Here is a 23,273-nt window from a genome sequence, read left to right on the forward strand (position 1 = left end):
TATGAAAAACAGATTAAAAATATGAGGTACAAATCTGGACATTCTGGGAAAATATGTACAATTGAGAGGTATGATAGGAGTCCTTGCTGTCAGTGGGGACAGGAGGTTTGAAACTATTAATGCCATTGCTTAGGATGCTATAGTATGCTTTGCTGAAAGTTTTCAACCTGATAGCTCCTGGGGGGGGGGGGGGAGTGATTGTTGCTTTGAATGAGACTGATTTATGATCAGACTTTACCAGGGAGGACCCCACACATGGGGTGGTGCAGCACTCTCCCATATTGGTGACTATTAGGTCGAGGACATTTGTGCCCCTGGTGGGGGTGAAAGCTATCTGTTCCAGGGCATTTGTGTTAATAAAGTCCAGGAACTCTTGGTCGAGCATGTTTGTACTCATACATGTTCCCCAATCGATGGAAGGATAGTTAAAGTCACCCATAACCAGAGTGGTTGGCTGTATTGTGAGTGACTCAAGTTGGTCCAGGTAGGCAATGTGGTTATCATGGTTCATGGTGGGGGTCTATAGCTAACAATGACATGGAGAGAGGGCTTTCCTACAGTTAGTTGTACTTGGAGTAACTGTAGTGTGTCATTCGGTTTAACCAGTCTTGATGTGTATTTATCTTTGGTGAAGACTGATACTCCTCCTCCTGTAGTTTTTTCACGTTCATTTTGTGTTCTGAACGTGTGGAAGGCATTGTAGTCTTGCATGGCCAGGGTACTTTCTTCAGCCTTGAACTATGCCTCAGTGATTGCACAAACATCAACATCTTCCAAAGTAAGGAGTGCTTCCAGTGAGTGCAGTTTCTGATATAGACTCCTAGCATTAAGCAGCATAACCTTGATTTGTCTTTAGGGGATATTTTTACGTCAGAGATTTTGATCTTGTGGCATGGCCTAAAAAAGGTACTGTGGGTGAGGCAAGTACTTTGCCAGTAACTAAAAGCCAAGAGTTGACAGGTGAAGACCATCTCTGGCAAAGCAGAGTGGTCTATCAACCATATCATCCCAGGCTAACAGATACTGGATCCACCTGGTTTGATACCAGAAGTCAAGTCAATTATTAAAGTCAGTCATTTTTGTCTGTATTGTGGCATATTCCTAGGTGACGGCGGAATGCTGCTTAAGGCTAGGGACATACCTACCTGGGACACAAAATCAGAGAGCTCAGGCATGTCTCTATTCATATAGTCCAGTGAGGTACATCTAAAGTTGTTCACTCCAACATGGACTATAACAGAGTCATAACAGCACTTGTTGTTGAGAGACTTGAGAGTGTGTGTGATTTGGTGGATCCTGGCACCTGACAGGCAGCTAACCTTCTCTTTTTCCAGCCTAATGAGTGGGACTTGTGCATGTCTCACAATGGAGTTGCCTATGACTAAGACATTTGGTTTTGAGGTGTTTTGCCTTAGGGGCTTGTTGAATGAAGCACTGATACATGTGTTTTTATGTGCAGCAGATTCTGCTGGTACTGTGTTGTGTCTAAACCATTTGCTCTTGGGAAGTCTCTGCTCTTCAGGTATACTTCAGTTTAGTACCTTCACGTATCTGGGTTTGTTAGTTGTGCACTTGATTTGTGTAAGAGGTGAAGTGTGTGTCCTGGCAACTTGTTCAGTGTCTGGTTTAATGTTTTGTGAGCATAGATTCTAGACTGAAAGTATAGATACATCTCTCGCATGCTGAATTTGAACATTTTAGGAGTAGTAGGTTGTCAGTATACATGAAGCCATCGCTACATTGCCTCAGGATGCCCATGTCAATCAGGCTGGCTGCAGAAATGGTGGGAAACTATGCATCTATAATGTAAGGAATATTCTAAGACAAGTAATGGCGAGTGAGCTAGCTGGATCAATTTCAGTTGTAGGACTAATAATAATCAACTATACTATGGAGACTAAGGGGTGGTGACCTGCAGCAATGCCACAAAATGTACAGCTGAGTTGCTGTCAGGGCAGCAGTGCCCAACTGAGTTGGGCACAGAGAGGGAAGCCTCAGGAGGTTCACAAGCAGTGAACTAGGGGAATATTTGTGTTTCAAAGTCTTTGTGTCTATAGCCACCGGTACTAACCCCCACTGCGCAAACATGGGGATTAAATAGAAGTGAAGTTAAGCACTTTTTAAACAAGCTAACCAATAATAATGCTCAATACTGACACTTACTCCAACAATCTCCAGTCAGATGGGATCTTGGATACACTCTTCTGCCACAAGGGTGTGGAGCTGGGGGTCCTGTTTTGTGAAGGATAGCTGGATTTAGTGCTCAGATAATGCCAGCCAGACTAGATTAAGCAAGTCTGGATCTAGCCTATTCTAAATTATAAAGACTGCAGCAAAAACAACAAAAAACATTTAAAAATAAGCAGCAATTTAGTGAAATACAGTAAATAACAGATTAAAAGTGCAATGCAGGATAAATAGATACTTATTTCTTTGCAGATAACACAGATGTCTTGGATTAAGTGTAGACACACAGCAGGTCTGTAGCTAGACACCAACCTCTAAACAGCTCTGGTAAACAATGCACAAACCTGTGCAAATATGGGGATTAATAGAAGTGAAGTTAATCACTTTTTAAACAAGTTAATCAATAGTAATGCTCAATACTGAGCCTTACTCCAACAATTTCCACTCGGATGGGTCCTTTGCTACATTCTTCTGCCACAAGGATGTGGAGGGACACTCTTTTGTGAAGGATAGCTGGATTTAGTGCTCAGATAATGGCAAACAGACTAGATTCAGGAAGCCTGAATCTAGTCTATGCTAAAATAAAGAGTGCAGCTAAAACAATGAAAATATAGTTATGAACTAAGCAGCAACACAGTTAAATACAGTAAATCACATATTAAAAGTGAAATGCAGGATAAAAAGATACTTAGTTCTCTGCAGATAACACAGATGCCTTGGATTAGGTGTGGATACACAGCAGGTCTTTGGCTAGATGCTACCCCCTGAGCAGGTCTGGTAAACAGTGCTATGAGGGAGATTCGTAGCATATTTAGGTATTTTATTGTAGCATAAGGCAAGTTTCTTTGAGTATTGTTTATGTTTGTAACGATAGGAGCATCATATAAGAGAGCTGACAGTAAGAGGGTGGTGCTAGAGTCTTTCTTGCAGTATCTGTAAGGAATCCATTGATCATATAAAGGCAGCCTAGTATCTGGTGTGTAGATTTAATGGTGTGCAGTATATGTTAGTCATAGTTGAGATTATCTATTATAATGCCTAAAAGTTTCCTGCGATTTACAGTTTCAATGACAGCATTATTTGCTGACTTTATGGTGAAAGATTGCTTTTGATTTTGACCACTTTTTGAGGTAAAAAGCATTAACTTAGTTTTTTTAGGGTTGAGTAGGAGGTTTGATTCTTTGAACCAGATTTCTACAGAAGCGACGGATTTTTAGGTAATGTCTTGGAGCTTATCTATTGTTGAAGCTGCACACGTTAATGCTGAGTCATCTGTGTACTGAACTAAACTAGTATGGTGAGTGGTGGTGTGGAGGTTATTAATAAAAGTATTAAATAGTAGAGGACGCAGGATAGAGCCCTGAAGGATACCTATAGTAACTGGTTGAAAGGATGAGTAGGCTTGTTGCCATTTAACGGCTTGTTGTATTTCAGATGGATAACTAAGAATCTTGACAATGAGTTTTGTGAAAATCCTTTTGAGGAGAGCTGTTGGTGCGAAACAGTATCAAATGCCTTTGACAAGTCTAAGAATATGGTGGACACAAGCATGCCATTGTTTTTATGTTGGTTTGTTATATTTGTAAAATGTAGTAGAGCAGTAGTAATGCTATGCAGGTACCTAAGGCCTTGCTGTGTTACTGAGAGCAGGTTATTTGACATTAGGTATTGCATCAGGTGTATATGGATGCATTTCTAATATTCTGGAGAAGGAGGGGAAAACTGATATTGAGCTGTAGTTATTAAACTTTGTAGATGTGCCACCTTTGTTTAATGGTATGATGTAGGATTTTTTCCACAGTGACAGGATGAATCTTTCTGCTATGGACCTATTAATATTACCCTAAGAGTTGACCCAGTTGTTCAGGATTGGGAATTTATGTGCACAGTGACCTAACTTTTGACCATGTGTCCATTGATGTCAGAAAGTCCTTCTATATTGCACAGCTTATAAACAAAGGGATTGTGTCTAGATCTAAGGATGTCATTGTCCATGTTTTCTCAGCCCTCATTAGGCCAGTCATTGAATATAATGCCCCCTTTGGCATGTATCTGTCAAGGAACATGCAACAACTGGAACTCTCACAGAGATACCTTACTAAAAGCATACAAGGTTCATAGGTGTGTACTAGGCTAATGACAACAAAGGCCGTTTTAAGCCTAGTCATGCACCCCAAATCTCAGACAAGTTGTAATACCCTTGATAAGTGTAAGCAGGGTGCCTGGGAGATGAACTGTTTACAGGTTGCCTGCGTCCATTAGAGACTTGTCTTCTATGGACTGACTCAAAGCCCTGTCACTATGTTTGGTATCCTACAGATTACTAAGAGGTCACCTGTGTTTGGCAGACAAGGCATCCTCTGACCCATTGTTGATGGATTTACTGCACATCAGCAAGTAAAATTGCATCAGAAATACTTGGTCTAAGGATCTAAATCTTTTCTGTAACATCAACAGAACAGTTTGGAGGGACAGGTATATCTTGTAGAGGATACCAATGCTCTGGAACAGACCCCGCCCCAAGCCACATAACACAAAGTTTACCTCTTTCTGTATTTAAGGGTGACTTAGATCTATGGATGGAAAACAGAAAATTTACCCCTTGACTGCCCACTGTACTACTAATGGACACAGGCAGCTCCTAAATGCTTTATTTCATGCATCGTTCCCCTCAAATTATCTATGGTATGATTCACAGTTATTCTCATTAGGAGTAATAAATAAATATTGACCATAGATGGGTAAGGCCAATTTATAATCAAATGGTATAGATTATTTGAGCACAAAAAGGAAAATTAGCTAGGCTTAAAATGTCCTCCAAGGGAAACTAGCCTACTACTTACATATGAACTTATGAACCTTTAAAAGACTTTAGCACATTTTAAGATTGTCATTAGGAGTTTATGGAAGCAACTACAGTTGTTTAAGCTGAACTTACTATAATGGTGAATGTTCAAATGATCACTGCTACAGTAGCCTTAGCTATATGAGTTTTATCTTGCCAAGGATATAACAGTCGGCCAACTTTCAAAGGTTCAGGATACCCTCCACACACCCAACTGTCAAGCAGGTCAAGATGAGCTGACTAAAAGGCAAATTTGGGTGCAAAGCCCTTTGGACTTTCCTGCCTGCAGAGAGATGGAGGCTGAGCCCTGGGAAGGCCAATATTAGAAATAACAAAAATAAATGTCCACACCCTGGCATAAAAAACACACTAGAAAACAGGGGGGGTGGTGGAGGGAGGGAGTGGCTGCTGCAGTAGTGATTATTCAATCATCTACTGTTACAGCAAGTTTACTTGTACAACTGTACTATGTTCTTCCTGTTGATCACTGCTGCAGCAGCCATAGTTATATGGGTAGATTACCATAGGTAATGATATATGGGAGGAGGCAGGAGGAGGGTCCAGGAGCCCCTGGAGAATGGTCCTAGCAAAGCTTTATCTAGGCCTAAGTAAGGAATGAAGCTTACAGGGGTGTGTAACAGTATGCACAGAGAACCAAGTAGCAGCTTCTTGAAGACTTCTAGAATCCAATAATTTCCAAAAAGCCATAGATAAAGCCAAGGCCCTGGTAGAGCAGGCCTTGACCCTGCCTGGAATAGATTTGTCATGGTGAGTATAGCAAAAGGTAATAACCTTATACAACCATTTGGAAATAGTCTTTTTTGAGACAGATTGTCCCTTCTTCTTGCCTTCACATGAAATAAAAACTTGATCGGTACTTCTGAAAGATTTAGTTCTGTCAAGATGGTACTTGAGTTGTCTGTGGACACGCAAGGTGTGAAGTATCCTTTCTGCCTCATGTTTAGGTTCAGGAAAGAAAATGGGGAGATGAATAGTTTAGCTTGAAGTAAATTTGGATACCTCCTTAAGCATAAAAGCAGGATTTGTTCTCAAAGAGACCCTGTCCCTATGGAAAATGAGATAGGGCTCACTTACTGTAAGAGGCTGCAACTCAAATACCCTTTTGGCAGTGGTCAGAGCAATCAGTAAATCTGTTTCCATGTTAAGAACATCAAGTCAACCAGATAAACTGGTTCAAATGGAGCAAGTGTTAGCTTCTCTTACACAAAACTAAGATCCCAAGGATGGACCACCAGTTTACTTGAAGGTCTCTTATGTAAAATCTCTTTCAAGAACATTTTTATATGAGACTTTCTTGAGACAGGAAAATCCATGGGTAGACATGCTGAAATGCCTGATAAATTAAACTTGATGGAGGAATAAGAACGGCCATAGGATAGTAACTCTCACAAATACTGTAAAACCAGAGAACAACTAGCCCTGAATGGGTGCTGATTATGTTGTTGACACCAACTAGAAAAAAAAAATGTTTCCATTTGCTAATGCAGTATATGATTTTCTAGTAGCAGACTTTCTTGCCTCTGTTAGTACCTGCTGCACATCCTGAAAAAATGGGTGCCTAAAAGGAAGTAAGACCTTGTCATCCAGGTAGTCAGCTGAAGATGAATGATGGCAGTGTGCATCAAACACCCTTGTTCTTGTGTGAGTAAATCCATTTTATCAGTAAGCCTGTGGCAATTTTCCCTGGCCATTTCCAAAAGAAGGGAGAACCATAGTTGCCTGTGCTGGATGGGAGTCACTGCAATGATCTTGGGGGACTCCTTCTGAATCTTCGGAAGTACCTGGCATGTTAGTGGAAAGAGAGAAAAGGCATACAGAAACATTTCTGTCCAAAGAAAAGGTGTCTGTCTCAGGCCTTCTTGTGTAAGGTCATTGAACAGAATTTTGATAGTTGACTGTGCAGAGAAGGGGCAAAGAGGTCCACTTGAAGAACTCCCACAAATGGATCAAATCTTGTAACCCCCCCCCCTTATTTAGTTTCCATTTGAGTGCCTGCTCTGGTCCTGCTCAACATGCCTGCCACACAGTTTTGCTCTGATGGAATGTAGGATGCCTGTAGAGTGAGATTGTGTTGTTAAGCTATATCCCAAGCTAACATAGCTAGTCTGTAAAGGGAGCAGGTATGACCTAGTTCCCCCTTGCTTGTTTGTGTACTACATGACTGTAGTATCATTTGTAACCACTTGAAGATGTCCTGATGACCAAAGATGGTTCAGAGAGATGAGTGCATTGATCAGGGCCATCTTATTAATATTTATGTGCTTGCATCTGTTACTGGTGTCCCACATCTCCTGCACTTTTATGCCTCATGAAACTGCTCCCAAGGCAAAGTCAAAAGCATATGTGGTAACTGCTTTGAAGCAGGGATGGTGAAGGGGAGACTTGCATTTAAGGATATCTGTTGTCTCCAACAAAAAAAATTCTCTTCTGACAAGCCACAGTACTGGGATTTGAAAAGATAAAAGGCTGTTGATGCTGGGACCAAAGAGATTTCAGATACCACTGTATCTTTTTAACTTGGAGTCTTGCCTTGTGTATCATGAGAATCAGATGCCACGAGACCCAGAATTCTGAGGTATTCCCTTACAATGACAGATGTCTGAGTGGCAAACCTTAAAAATAGATCAAGATTTTTTTCCTGTGGAAGAAACACTCTTATACCTAAAGTGTTTAGTTGATATCCGAATACACAATTCTGTGTGAGGGAGTGAAGAAAGACTTTTGAATGTTCTCTTGGAATCCCAGCTTCTGCAAGAGTTCTCTCACACTAGAGAGAGAGACATTTTGAAAGACTCTGCAAAGATAAGCAAGTTAGCTAAATAATGAAAAATGTGGATACCCTGAAGCCTGCAAAGGGATATAATTGGAGCTAGACACTTTGTGAACATTCTTGATACAATGGATAATCCAAAGGGTAAGGCAGATAACTAATATATGATCTAGACAGGCTAAATCTTAAGAAACACCTGAGGTCTGGATGAATAGGGATGTGTGATGGTAAGTATATTTTAAGTCTAATGTTACCAAGAACCATGAAAGACGAAGAAGATGTGACAGGTTGTGAAGTGACATCATTTAGAAATTTGAAACTATTGCAAACAGGTTTAGGAAAGAAAGATCCAGAACTGCTCTCCAAGCATTTCCTTTCTTTGGCACTAGGACATCCTAGGGCCAACTAAGCGCCCCCTGCGGCTGCTCTAGTAGGTAGTTTTTTTTTATTTTATTTTTTTGTAGTAGAGATGGGGGGGGGGGGGGCACCAGATGGTGGGGGGGTGGCTGTGGCCCTTTTGCCCTAGCCTACCCGGGTTGACCCACTCACCCTGCACTAGGAACATCCTTATATAAAACCACTTCCGCACCTGGGAAGGACAAACTGGTTCTATCACTCCTTGGGATAGCATGTGATAAAGGACAGGAAGAAACAAAGCTGTCTGATCTGCAGGATGAGCAATGACCCCCTGAAAATGAGGAATTTCCTCCCACTGCCATCTGTAAACCTGATGAATGATCTTCAGAACCCATTTGACTGAAAAAAAAATATGTTTCCAAATATGAAAATGGAGATTCCAAAGACAAAAGGGACCAGGGTGGCAGGGTGCCACAAATTCTCTTGAACAGCTCTTCAGACTTGTTAGACTGTCCTTGATTTTGGGAGGTTTGATAATTATTTTTGGAACTTTCTTGTCTCTTATTAAATATCTGCTTACCTGAATTCGGTTGAAACTGTTTCTTCTTCTTTTTTTTTTTGGCAAAACCATTTGAGGAGAAAGAAAATCCCTTGGGCAATTTGGAAAAGGATGGCTGAAAAATCTTAGGGATTTCCTGAATCAGCTAGCCCCTTTCATCACACTTTGTAATCACCTCTGCAGCACAGGGGTCAAACATAAAGGGAGAATTTAAAATCCCATTTTTAAAATCATCTGGGAGGTTCTGAGACTTAGCAGTGACCTGTGTAATAGAAAAAAAAATGTCATTTAAAGCAGTTTTCTGTTCACAAGGAGAAACTGCAGATAAAATGTTCCAAACTTGAACATATAAGCAGACAATGTAAAATTCTGAAAATCATAGTTTCAGAAGTATACATTTTTTCCTTACCTATTAATAATGTGCCCATCCTTATTAGAAGGAGTATGATTGGAATTGACTAAGTGCTTACCAGAAGTGGAGTCCACTAAGGCTATAGCTGCTGAGTCAGATTTGGGAATAGTGTATAAAAGTTTAAAAGACTGAGGAACTTTATACATTCTATCTGCCATTTTAGGGACAGCTGGCAACTTTTAAGAAAATGCAGGCTGCAAGATAAACATCCTCTAAAGCAGACAGGACAGGAGGAATGGATGCAGGTTCTGCAAAATCCTTTTGTAACAACCCATACTATTTTCTGAGGGAATGAAAAACATCAATGTTCTCCCACAAAAAACACTGACACATTCTAGCAATCTCCAAGAAAAGGAATCCCCCAAAGGAAGATAAAAAAACTGAGCACTTCACTGAGTCTGAATCAGAAATCTGAGGATAAAACCATTAATCTGTCCCTTCATCTTCCTGTTTAAGAATCTTGAATCTCTTCAGTAAAACAAGCATCCTTCTTTTCTTTTTACCAGAAACTACTATGAAGGATCAATGGCCTAAACTAAATCCGGATCCAGTCCCAGTACACTACTCCTATTCAAATGCATTTGAGGATGAGTAAATATGTTTGTTTTTCTTTCCTTTTGACAGGAAAAATGGGGCCAACCATATTACTAATGACAGCCGCTGCTTCCCCAGGGATAGACACAGCCTTGCCTGTTCCCTCTTCCAGGACGGAAAAGACAGGCTCTCCCTTGCCAACTGAGGGCACTCCAATAGCCATGAGGACATGGCTAACTCCTGGTCCATAGTGGCTGTAGGTGATACACCAGAGGGATTCAGAATAAAAGATGAATGGTCTGAGGCACAACAAATGGTCAAAGCTGAGTCACCCAACTGTGGCTGAGGCAAATTGCTAGCCTGCTGTGATGGTAAGGCTGTTTGCTTAACTTTTTCTTTTTGGGGCTGGAAGAAGCACTGCCCATGGGACCAACAATCTGTTTCATGGTCAAGCTGAAAATGGTGCCTCTTTCCCATGAAAGACAAGCAGGAAATGCTGGTAAAACTATCAATCCGCAGAAGTTACTTTTTGTCAGAAAAAAGACAGTAAGAAGAACTTTCAAGCACTATGACAGCCCCAAAACTGAAAATTAAACACAATTTCTCTACATAAAATATTTTATCAGTTAGTTTGCACTGCTTTAAAACTGATAGAAAAAAATGTGTACTCCATTTAAACATATGTCACAGTCTTGAGACAGTCCATTAAAAAGACTACACTCCAAGCTTTAAAATAACTTTCCTGAGTAGTAATACAATATCAGTAAATATAAGAAAATGGGAGAGCCTCCCAAAGGGAACTTATCTGCCTAGCAAACGAAAGCATAAGCTGACCATCAATCTTCAAAAGCCTCAGAAGAGCATACTTTTTGGAGGCAGTAAATCTCTGAAAGGCTTCACGCCCAGTCTTGTTTTTAATTAGTTTTTCTAGAGCTGCTTGACAGGTTGGTGAATGGAAGGTGCCCTGAAGCTTTGGAAGATGGCTGGCTGTTATATCCTTGGCAGGATATAATCCGTATAGCTAAGGCTACTGCAGCAGTGATCAATATGAAGAACATATTTAATTTCCTAGGTGAAGCAAGCTCAAAACAAATTTGAGATTAATTTAAGATAAATTGCTGAGGTTTTGTTTCAAAGGGGGAGATAATTCCATGTGGCAGGAGCTAGTTTCACAAATGCTCTTTCACCTGTTGCAGTTTTGAAACAAGGCCTTAGAAAAGAGAGGCCTTCTTCCTGACTTTTTTGAGTCTGTATCTTGGTTCCTTAATAGTCAATAATGACATGAGTGGTGGGCATTACTGAAAATGTATAATTTTGAAGATTACTGAGAACAGGAAATGACCAGGCATTTACTGGTAGCCATCTGAGTCCACTTAGTAGATCATAGTGGTGGGTTTATTTATTCACTAATCAAATGAGTCTACACATTTTGTTTTCAGCTGCATGTATTTTGGGGGGTATTAATAGTAGCAGAATGGAGTGCCAACTGAGGAAGGCCATATTACAGGCTTGCATATTAAGGAATTTCTGGCTATGGCCTGTCACTCTTTTGGGAACAGTAGATTATCATACAATAGTAGTACTTTAACTGAGACTTTGGTAATAATCATTTGTGTACAATGTGAGCCATAGAGTGTGCTCGTTTTTTGGAGAAACACTGAATATCAGATTGTTTAAGACATCCTGTATCATGATTGGTGGCAAGTTTAATCATTTTTGTTGAGTACCAAAAAGCAAAAATTTAGATTTCTTAAGGTTAATGGCAAGATCATTGCTGTGGGTTCAATTACTGAGCACAGAGAAGTTTCTTTGTAAGTTCAAATATTTTTGTTAGAATCCAGAAATAAGATGCCATTTTCCTACATAACTAATACAGGTTAAAAATTAATTAGACAACAAGTAATGGACCAAGAACTGAACCCAAGGGAACTCCTGTGTTAAGAGTATTCAATTCTTTGTACAACTTGTTGTCAAAGACCTGAAACATTATTTTTTTCCAGATAGGTTTATGACATTGTATTTTATTTTGTCCAAAATTTAGCATAGCAAGTTTGTGATGTAGCAGGTTGCGGTTAACAGTTTCACAAGCTCTTGTTATGTCAACAGAGAGTCCACCATCATTTACATTGGAAAATATAATACAGTATTTTAACTGTATATAATGCAGTAATATTGCTGACTACATTATGAAACCCATGTTGCTGATCACAGAGCAGTATGTAGTTATTTAGAGTTGCAAGTAATTGTTTAGAGAGTATTTTCTTAAGATTTTGTTTGCTATAGCATAGAGGCACAGTTTTAAAATAGGTAAACCAATCATTTGGGTTCTGCTTCCCACATGTCCATGTAGTATTCTTTTGCCCCATTTATTTTATGAAGGCGTAACCCATGGACAAGTTTGTCCACTAACCTTCTTTTGTATTAAGGAAAATAGTGTTATGTATTTTGGAGGGCGGCCACGGTGGTGCAGTGGTTAGCATTGCTGCCTCACAGCAAGAGGTTTTCCGGTTCGATCCTCGGCTGGGGTGCCTTCTGTGTGGAGTCTGCATGTCCTCCCTGTGGTCGCATGGGTTTCCTCCGGGTGCTCCGGTTTCCTCCCACATCCCAAAGACATGCTGCAGGTGGATTGGACACTCTAAATTGGCCCTAGGTGTGCGTGTGAGTGTGCCTTCTGTGGAAGGTTGGGCGCCGGGCTGGCAACTCGACACCGTAAAACTCCACTGCCATTCAATGTGCGGACAAGGTGATCCGCTGTGGCGACCCCTAACCGGGAAAAAGCCGAAAGAAGAAGAAGAAGAAGAAGAAGTGTTATGTATTTCGGAAACCATATTTATGTATAATCAGGTATCCATTTAAATGTTACGTCTCCTTCAAAGTTCACTAGTTGCATATTATGGCTGTGTATACTCCTTGCAATCTTGGTTTCTTCTGAATAATTGTGTATTATTGCTGAGCACTCTCTTTACAGTCACGTTTTCTTTTTGCTTGTAAAGTTCACTTCCGTTCTATTTTCCTTGTTTCCTTTTCAGGGCCGAGACTGAACTTTGCCATTGTGATCAGTGCTATACCCTGGTTAACAAATTTAAAATAAATAAAAATAGATTATCAAAAAGGACAAAGTGATGACTACAAGGAGCTATGCATTAGTATATATGCTGCAATATATTTTAAAATGTGTGATTATATACCCATACTCACTTGTACTTTGTACTGTCTGACTAAGCAATGGAACCTAGATTACTGTCTTCAAAACTGATCTATCCTGATGAAATTGTCTCATCAGTACCTCTGTAGTACTTTACTATCACACACACACACACACACACACACACACACACACACACACACACACACACACACACACACACACACACACACACACACACACACTCACACACACACACACACACACACACACACACACACACACACACACACACACACACACACACACACACACACACACAAATACACACACACACACACACACACACACACACACACATGCACACAAGTCCACACAATAACCATTTGAAAAGTCATGACCTGCTAGAGTGAGTCCAGAAATGGGAGACTGAATGGCTAAAAGATTGGACTTGTATATACCAATTTTGAGATGCCATTTCTCAGAATATTCCCTTTTCTCTGAGGTATGGCAATTGTGGAGTTGATATATATATATATATATATATATATATATATATATATATATATATATATATATATATATATATATATATATATAAAATGTCTGGGGGGTGAAGGGGGCCTTGCTCTCCCTGCAAAAATAAATTTTAAGAAGAAGAGCGATATTTGAGATTCGCTCTTTTGTGGGTTTTCAACCTCCTTTTTTTTTACTTTTCAGCACTCGGTATTTTGAGTGCTGACATTTTAATAGGGAGCTTGCACACACACACACACACACACACACACACACACACACACACACACACACACACACACACACACACACACACACACACACACACACACACACACACACATGCAGCATGGGCACGAGCACTCATGGACATGTGTCTTCACCAGTATACTACTGAAATAAATAAAGGAATCACAATCACCTTTACTTTTGAACTGATGAGGTTATCCTTACACTTTCCTTGCATTTGCTCTAAGCCTGGAACAGAATCTTGCTATTCAGCTGTTTCACTACAGGGAAAATAATGAAACAGTTGGCTTAAGTAACTGGAAAAATCATATTGGAATAATGACAGCCAGGCTATTACTTTGCCTGTTGTCTGAAGTCATTTATCAGTCTCAAATGCATTCAGAAAATGAAATTGTCTTGAAATGCCTCCCTGTAAGTACACCAAGGATGTTTTCTGCAGCAAGAGTGTAGCTTTACTTTATAGGCTGGATCCACAAGAAATCAGTACAGTTCTGCAGAATGTACTGACTAAAACACAAGGCAATCACTAAGCAATGTAATACACAAAGGAAAAACATCATAAAATTAGCTGCAATTGGAGTGTAAGGTTCTGAGGTGCTCCTAGATAAGTGCAACTATGAATACTAAAATAGAAATATGCAGCATGCTAAAAGAAACACTGCAAAGGAAATGACAGCGCTTTTTGAAAAAGGCATATTGCTTGTAAAATGACAGTTATAAATGTTGCAGAAGATTAACACATTATGTATATGTTATATATATTGGAAGTGAAGAAATTAAATTAATGTTGCTTTCATAGGTAGACAACTGAAAATTCCTAGCAGCCAACTTCAGTACATACCAATACCACTTAGTATGTTGGGTCTTTCGGCTTAGGGGTCGCCACAGCGGAACTCCGGTCTGCTAGTGTTTGGTAGTGGATTTTTACGTGCCGAGTTACCAGCCCTGATGCACAACCTTCAATGAATGCACATCCATTCACGCATGCCTTCACACAGAAGACGCTCTAGCTGAGAATCGAACGCGATAACGTCTTGCTGTGAGGCGACAACGCTACTGCAGAACCACTGTGAAAACATATTATACAATAGCCCCCCATTAATATTCCAAAATCTGCATGCTGATTGGCCAGTGTGCCCACTGTAAATCCCACAATATACCAACGGAAAAAGGTCTGGTAGCCCAGACTTTTATCTGTTGGTATAAAGTGCTCAAAACATTTTTTTCTTAACAAATAAAAAAGAAAGAAAGAAAAAACAGATCAATGGAGAATTTCTTTTCTCTGTTGCTTCCATTTCAAAGCATTGGTGTACTGGGTATGCATGGGACACAAGTCTCAAATGTATGCGCAGTACATCAAAACAAGGAAGCAGTGTACCACAACCAGTGGAAGAACAGTAATGTGATGTTATACAAAGACATTATTTAAGAAAAGTTTTTTTTTTCTTAAATAATGTCATTGTATAATAGCAATAACTGACTCCATGGTTGTGGTAAATTGACATTTACCCACGGTTGGCTTTAATTAATCACTAGGGTGAAAAACCACACCAACTGTGGGTAAATCTTTAATATACCACACCATGTCGTCGGTTATTGCTTAAATAGTTTACAACACTGGAACATATAATTGGGATATTGCAAATGTGACCAAGGTGCTGACGACTGTACACTAACATCACATTATTTTTTTATTTGAACACTAATGTGGAGAGTGGGACATGTGGGGGAAACATATATAATGCACCCCTCCAAGGAGTGGGGGTGATAGGACAGTAGAGATTGGTTGATGACAAAGAAGAATGACACACATGGAAGAAGGGAAAGAATGTGAGAGGGAGGGTCGGGGGGCATGGGTATTTTTTTTTTGGAGTATTGATGGTCTCACATTATAGAATTTATGATTCATTGCAATATTAGCAGCTGCTATTTGTGGTATATGCCTTTAATATGTGATTTTATAAAGGGAATTTATGTGATGCTTTTGTAGGGGGTTTATTAAATCTGGCTGAAAGATTATAAATGCTATTTGTACTACTTTTAAATACCAATTATAAGTTATTGCTGGGAAGTCTCCAGAAGAAACATGGTAAGGATTCATAGCATGTGGTTGAAAATGAAGACTATGGATTAGGTAAAGGAAAACAGATAACTGATCTATTGTCCCAGAAGAACTATGTTTTTATTTAATGAGATGCCCCTGCAATCATATTTTTGTGATACCAGAAAGGCTTTTGATAATGTTTCCTACTTTGGTCCTAGATTTTGTAAGTTTGTTGGAAATGTTTATAGTAAATTTTGGTTGAAGTCACTTAGGTGAGAAGGTACAGATACTTAATGACTTCAAACAGAAATTCCCCTCAAGTCCCCTGTTGTTTGGTCTACTTCCAGTTTTGTGGTGGATTAAATGAGTAGGGAGATGAAGAGGGGGCATTGTGTGACTGGAGCTGATGTTCATAGTTCACTTTTGAGTTTTATGTGCAAAAGATTAGTCGAGATAAAATCACTTTACCTAGCAGATCTAGAAGACTCTCCCTCTCTCTCTACTTGTCTCTCACTCATCCACCTACCTACTTAATTGAATAAATTACCTGAATCTTTAACAAGATGTTTTTATTCCTTCCACAGGGAGAATACCAGAGAGAGAGAGATAGTCTTACAGATATGTTAGCTAAAGTGATTTTTATCTGGACTTATCCTTTGTACTCTGTTTCTTATTAGTCTTGTCACTCTCTGGGTCACAGGTGGGATACCAGACTTCACTAGAGCCTTTTGATTACCTCTGTCTTTTGTGTTTTATGGTGATGACTAAACAATGAGTGCTCCAAAAAGGCAGTAGGGGATGTGATGTTAAGTACCTCAATTACTCTGCCTTTGTATGCTGGATTGGAATTCAGTGACCGAAAGTGTAATAGATAAGAGCACAAAGGAAACATACAGTAAAGCAGATATTTATAATTCTTCTGTTGCCACATTGGGCTTTCGCTTTGGTACTTTGACAGAGGTGAACAAAGAGCAGAGTAGGTTTCTGGGAAAACTAAAGAAAATCACAAATTACTGGACAACTTTTTTAAGTCCACCTTTAGATGAATATAGATGAATATTTACTTTATGAAAAGTGAATTGCTGGGTATATTATCCTATTATGGGAGATAGAGCTTTTCTGGAAAAACAAGAGAAAGATCTTTATTTATTTAGTTAGTTTACATTTGTTGACCAGGTTAGTACGACTGAGCTAAATAGCCCTTTTTCAGTGGAGGCCCGGGGAGAAAAAATCCAACAGATTATACAAAAAAATTAAGCATAAGCAAATAACTGTATAAGCAGAAGAATAGAAAAAAAAATCTTCTGGCAATCTGTTTTACAGTTACATGTGATTGTCAAATTAATCCCACTAAAAAAGAAATTTTGTATACCAAGATGAATAAATAAGGGGTGTATATGATTCAACTTGTGGTTTTTTGCTTCCATACAGTTCTTTCTTTTTTTATAAAGATGTTGTCAAGAGTGCAGGAGGTTGCTGTTGATGTGTTGATGCTGTGTGCACAAGTCTTTGAAGAAGGAAATTTTGGTATTACATTTCACTGTGGTACATCATCATAAACTCTGACAATGAAAATAAGTAAGGCAATAAAACATTGATAAAGGAATTTGTGGTAAAGGCCAGCATTACAGAGATGTTATGAGACTTGACTGATTAATGCACAGTCAAAGGTTTCATGCATAGGAAGGACTTCTGTGCTAAGTGGCTTACCGTGGAGTTTATCTCATGGGAAGATAACAGTTAAGGCACAACAGAGATGTAAAACTTTGCATATGAAACACAGTTCTTTTCTAAATTTTATGGGACAAGAGACAATGATTAACATTTTCTTTAAATGTTTTGCACGGCACTTTTGAAAGTGAATTGACAACCGTATCCATAAGTTGAGGTTAGAAACCTATTTACATATGACGTTGTGAGGACTATTATTCCAGTTTCTCTGAAATTTTGGGATTCTGTCTGATGAGTTAGTCATTAGGTGCAGTTGTGAAATTTAAATTCTGAGAGCTAATAATGCCTTAAAGTACGCACTGAGATGTATACACAGCTAATGATAAAGTTGCATGTTAGCTTCGTCTTGATACCATTTTTGTCAGTTTGTCATAATTCATTTCTTTTAATTTTATGATATAAGATCTGTGTGAATTTGAATTTTGAATATTTTGATAAAAAAGAAAGCACCATTATGAGACATGACAAAAAGCAAAATGTCATCTTGTTAAACAAAGGGCAGATCTCCTATTTTGATCACAATTGTTTAGTCTACTATAAAACAAATGTTTTTTCCCCACTAGCTTCCATGTTAATATGAGACTAGCTAGCCTATAAACTTACAATCTTTGATCATTGTGAACCCTGATTACAGGCCCTCAAATTAAATTCCAATGTACAAATTACTGGTTTCTGCTCTAAGTCCCCAAATCTGGGAATCCATACCAACCTCACTTAAAGACACATCCTCTAACCCAACATTTACTTCCTGAAAATTATAAAATTCCAGTATAATACATCAAATCAAATAACCTAATCAAGCTGCCAAGTCCCATTTACTTACACATCCCCTATTCTCGCTTAATTAATACTTCTGTACTTAAACTCCTGTCATGCTAATGCACTGCTAAAGTACTAAAGTACTGCTGAAGTACTTCAAACTCTAAACTGATATTGTAAGCAATCTCAGATATGTATATTACCCTCTACTAAAATATATATTAATTTGTATATAACTGCATATAATAATGCAATTTATGTTTTTTATGTCTCATAAACCTGCTCACTTGTCTCTATGACTTTGCATATATATATATATATATATATATATATATATATATATATGTATGTAGACATATATATATATATAATATATTATATATATATATATATATATATATATATATATATATATATATATATAGGGATTATATCAGATAGTCGAAGTTTTATAACTTCAAACACGGAATGTTCGAACAATTCCATTTGAAGTTACAAAACTTCAACTAGTGATAAAAAAAAAAAAAGAAGTAAAAACAAAATAAACTGTTGTAATCACGGGGGCAAGCCCACCTGCACCCCCCCCCACACCCCATGCTACTTAAATATATCAACTCTGAGATCACACCACATTGAAATGAACGGAAACCTCCCCTTATGGTGATTTCCATTTAAACGCTCAAACTTGTATAAGTTCTAACTTATGGTCTCGACCATATGGGGTTCGAACTTGTACAAGCTCAACTATGTGATAGGAACCCATATATATATAAATATATATATATATATATATATATATATATATATATATATATATATATACTTGCTTATCTCTATTACTATATAGAATTCTTATATATTCTCAACAGTTGCTTAAATTACGTTTACTTTACCTCTTGCAATATATCTCTGTAATTGCCAAAATGCAATGCTTTCATGGGTTAAGAATGAAACTGGTCATTAGTGTTCTACCTCAGTTAACAATTGTAAATAAATAAATAAAGCCCACCTTATTGTTTCTCTTCTGTCTGGAAGACATGGGGTGAATGATGGATGCAATTGTAGTGATACCTTTATGCTTACTGTGTGAAATAGAGTTTTGAGTGAAGAACTATCTATCATACAAATAAGGTTTATGATTTGGTTGATGAGTTGAAGCCTGCTAATATGCAACTTAAACAAAAATGCAAGCAAAGTCATTTTCTAGGGGTCCTGATATTCAAGGACCTATAAAAGACGTAAGACATCAGAAAGAAGGTGTGAATACTCCTCATAGTTTAAAGCATGAAAAATCTTTTACAGAGACCAGAGAAAAAAGATAAATGGATCTGGTGAGTAAGACAAGGGGAAATGTAATCTAGGTACCATATGTGGTACATGGTGACCAGCCAGCTGATCGAAACTTTTGGTAGGACACAATTCACAAAACTCTCAGAAATGAAAAGGAATGTTTAAAAGACATTATTATGTCCAAATAATTGTATTACCTTGCTTACAATGAAACGGATAAAGACATGACATTGTGCAAGGCATTTTGCCTCAAAACATAAGGGGGGGGGGGCATTTATAGAAATTGCACCTAATAATTGTAGGCTGGTGCAATTTTTTTCTCAAATTGAGATTTTATGTGAAAATTATTTAAGGTGGGCTTTCCTAATGCTCTGTGACACTTTGGACGGCACATGGAAAATAATGGACATAATAAACATATGCAATGAGGTGTGGGAAATGCAGGATGAACTGAAAGTATATAAAGGTAAAGCATGTCCTGGAAATGCAGTTGCAATGAATGCATAGAGGAGATAAACCTGCCTGAAATATATAAACCAAAAAAAGAACTATGGGGCAAAGTTTATACTCACACTATATATCCAGCCTATGGAATCTTATCCCAAATACAATCAGAACTATATCTAGCCTCCATGTATTTAAGTCCATTGTCGAGTAATTTCTCACTAACTCATGACTATGAGTATGCACCTCACTTGTATGATCTATATTAATAAATACTTTATGTTCTTACTAACCTAACCTCTTATCATACTATCTATAACTTTTCAACACCTACCCTCTCCCCATTCTTAGGGTGGACTACTATATATATATATATATATATATATATATATATATATATATATATATTTTTTTTTTTTCCAAACATAGTAGAATATGCTTCTAATACGTTTGTATATACTGATTGCCATATTTATTTTTTTATTTATTTTTTGTTTTACATCACTAGTGTCTGCTCATGCTTTATTGCATCTTATGTATTCTACTATCAAACTGTACTAACACACAAACACACACACACACACACGCACACACATGTATATATATATATATATATATATATATATATAGGTTCCCTTCAGAACAATGAAATTCATATGGTCGAGACCATATGAACGAAGTTTCAGAATTTCAAAGTTCTGAACGGAGATCTGAATATAGCATAGAATGGGAGATTACTCTTTTCCTCACTTTAGTGTGAACTTGGAGTTGGTATATTTAAGTAGCGGGGGTGAGGGGGTGCAGGCCCCCCTGCAGAAATGTTTAAATTGTTGTTTTTTTTTTTTTTTTTAATTTGTTTTGGAATTTTGATATTCCAAAACATTGATCATATGACATTCGATGTTTTGGAATTTTGAGATTCGAAATTCTGAAATATCGAATTTCAGAAACTCGAGCCCACAAAGTAGAAATCCTAAAAGATCGAAAACCCAGAAGCGTGAAATTCAAAATCTTGCATTTCGGAGATATCTAATTAGCGGTTCTGGTGTTGTGCTGTTTTCATGGATTCAGGTAAGTGTTTATGTTTCAAGGGTTTTGGGTAGGGGCTGTATTGTGTGTTAGTGTGTTTTGTTACTATGATGTGTGTGTGTGTGTGCGTGTGTGTGCGTGTGTGTGTGCGTGTGTGTGTGTGTGTGTGTGTGTGTGTGTGTGTGTGTGTGTGTGTGTGTGTGTGTGTGTGTGTGTGTGTGTGTGTGTGTGCGAGGGGAATGTAGCTTGTGTGGTGGTGTTTCGTGTGTTTCTCTATGTAGTGGGACCTTGAAGTTAGTATATTTAAATAGGGGGTGTGTGAGGGATGCCGGGGAGCTTGCCCCCCCTGCTTGTATGTAGGATAAGGTTGTGTGTTTGTGTGTGGGGAGGAAGGTGTGTGTATATGTATGTGTGTGGTGTGTGTAGTATAAAAGTCGCGATTTTGAATTTCACGCTTCTGGGTTTTCAGTCTTTTAGGATTTCCACTTTATGGGCTTGAGATTCTGAAATTCGATATTTTGGAATTTCGACCATGTAAAGTGAATCCATATATATATATATATATATATATATATATATATATATATATGTGTGTGTGTGTGTGTGTGTGTGTGTGTGTGTGTGTATGTGTTTTAATTACATTTGTACCAATGTTTATTTAATATTATTTAACTCTCTGGAGCTTTTTTTCCCAGCTCCTCACTGAAAATGGGTATTTATTACCCAGCTAGACTTTTCCAGTAAACACATTTCAAAAAATAATAAATAAATAAACAAATGAATAAATAAATAAATATATCTATAGAATACTTCACTTGTTAAGGATAGAACTTTGCATGAAGTTGTGAACAGCAGATGTACATGTTTTACAAGAGTAAAGGGAATTTTCCCCTCTGTGTGTATTGGAAAAGAAGGACTGTATTTGCCAGACTACAACTGAAATAAACTAATGAAATATATTATAGAAATGTAAAGGTACCCAATATTGTAGCTATTATTGAAAAGACACATGAAAAGATGAGTGTATCTAGGGATGCAAAATAGCTGGGAAGAAAAGTACACAGAAACTATTTTTATGGTAGATTAAAGAAATAGATTTGATTGCGAGAAAGAAGGTTGTTTGCTAAGTATTAATTCAGAAAAATCTTCAATATCACACAAAGGATTTTTAATGTTTTACAGAAAATGGGTGTTTGTGGTATGAAAAGTTTAGAGCAGATGTTTATCGATATTTAGCTATTAGGATTTTGGAGCAAACAGGGCAAAAAATTATTAAGAAAGGCTGTGTAATAAATCCTTTACTGTCTGTATGTTGCATGGACAAAGTGGTTAAGATGGGTAAAGACAAAGAGAAGAAGAAGACTTGGGTTAAGATAACTACAATTTTTAAAGTATGTAAGCTATACTCTGTTTTTTATCAAAGGAATAAGAACTTTTAGTAGAATAATTGAGAAAATAACGTGGAAATTGATGATTACAATGCAAGAACATAAAATTAAAGGTTTATGGTTAATTTTGACAGGGATACAGATCAACAATGAAAATATTCATATGTTAGGAACTGGATTTGGAAAAAAAAAGTGACAGCATAAAAACTGTTTATAAAAAATGAAGGCTAGACTTGGTGGTTGGGTTGTACTTTTCTTTACCTTTAGGTTTAATAGTTTTTTCACTCAGCCTCAGTGAATACAAAACTCCCTAGTCAGGCTTTCAGTAGTTTTGCCCTCTGTCCATTCATATTACTCCTATGCTGCAGGACCATCACTGGTTGCCCACTGCTGATAGGTTTAAGATATAATTATGAATTCATAGCACATATGCTGTCAGGCTGTTGTTTGTTTGACTGAGCTCCTGGTGCCTTGCTCCAAGGTAAAACATCACATGTTGTTTGATGATGGGCTATCTGTTGTGCCGAGGATTTGACTAAAAAGATTAGCCAGATGAGACTCTGCATTCCTTCTTCCATTTCTGTGGAATCAGCTGTCTTTCCTGATGCAAACATGCTGTTCTAAGACCTTGAAGGTGTCTTGAGTACCTTTTTTTCAGTGGAGTTTTATTTACACAGTTATTTTTTGTTTAGCAATAATTACCCATTTGATTATGTATTATTAATTTAATTTAAACACCAAGTGCAAAAAAAATTGAGTACTTAAAAGAAAGACATATCATTTTGCTGATCACACCTTTGTGCTTGCAATTGCAAAATGTAACATTTAAAAAAGGCTGCGAATACTGGGAAATGGAGACTGAATATCTGTCATCACATTACCTTGAAAGGGATATTTTAATCACTTTGATGATGGCTTTTAGTGACTTCAAGGAAAGCAACTATGCTTTCCATGAATGGTCAGAAGTCCCAGTGTTTTGTTTTTCTCTGAAAT

Source organism: Protopterus annectens, chromosome 12.part0 (assembly GCF_019279795.1).
Source record: "Protopterus annectens isolate FY-2018-M chromosome 12.part0, PAN1.0, whole genome shotgun sequence".
Lineage (NCBI taxonomy): Eukaryota > Metazoa > Chordata > Ceratodontiformes > Protopteridae > Protopterus > Protopterus annectens.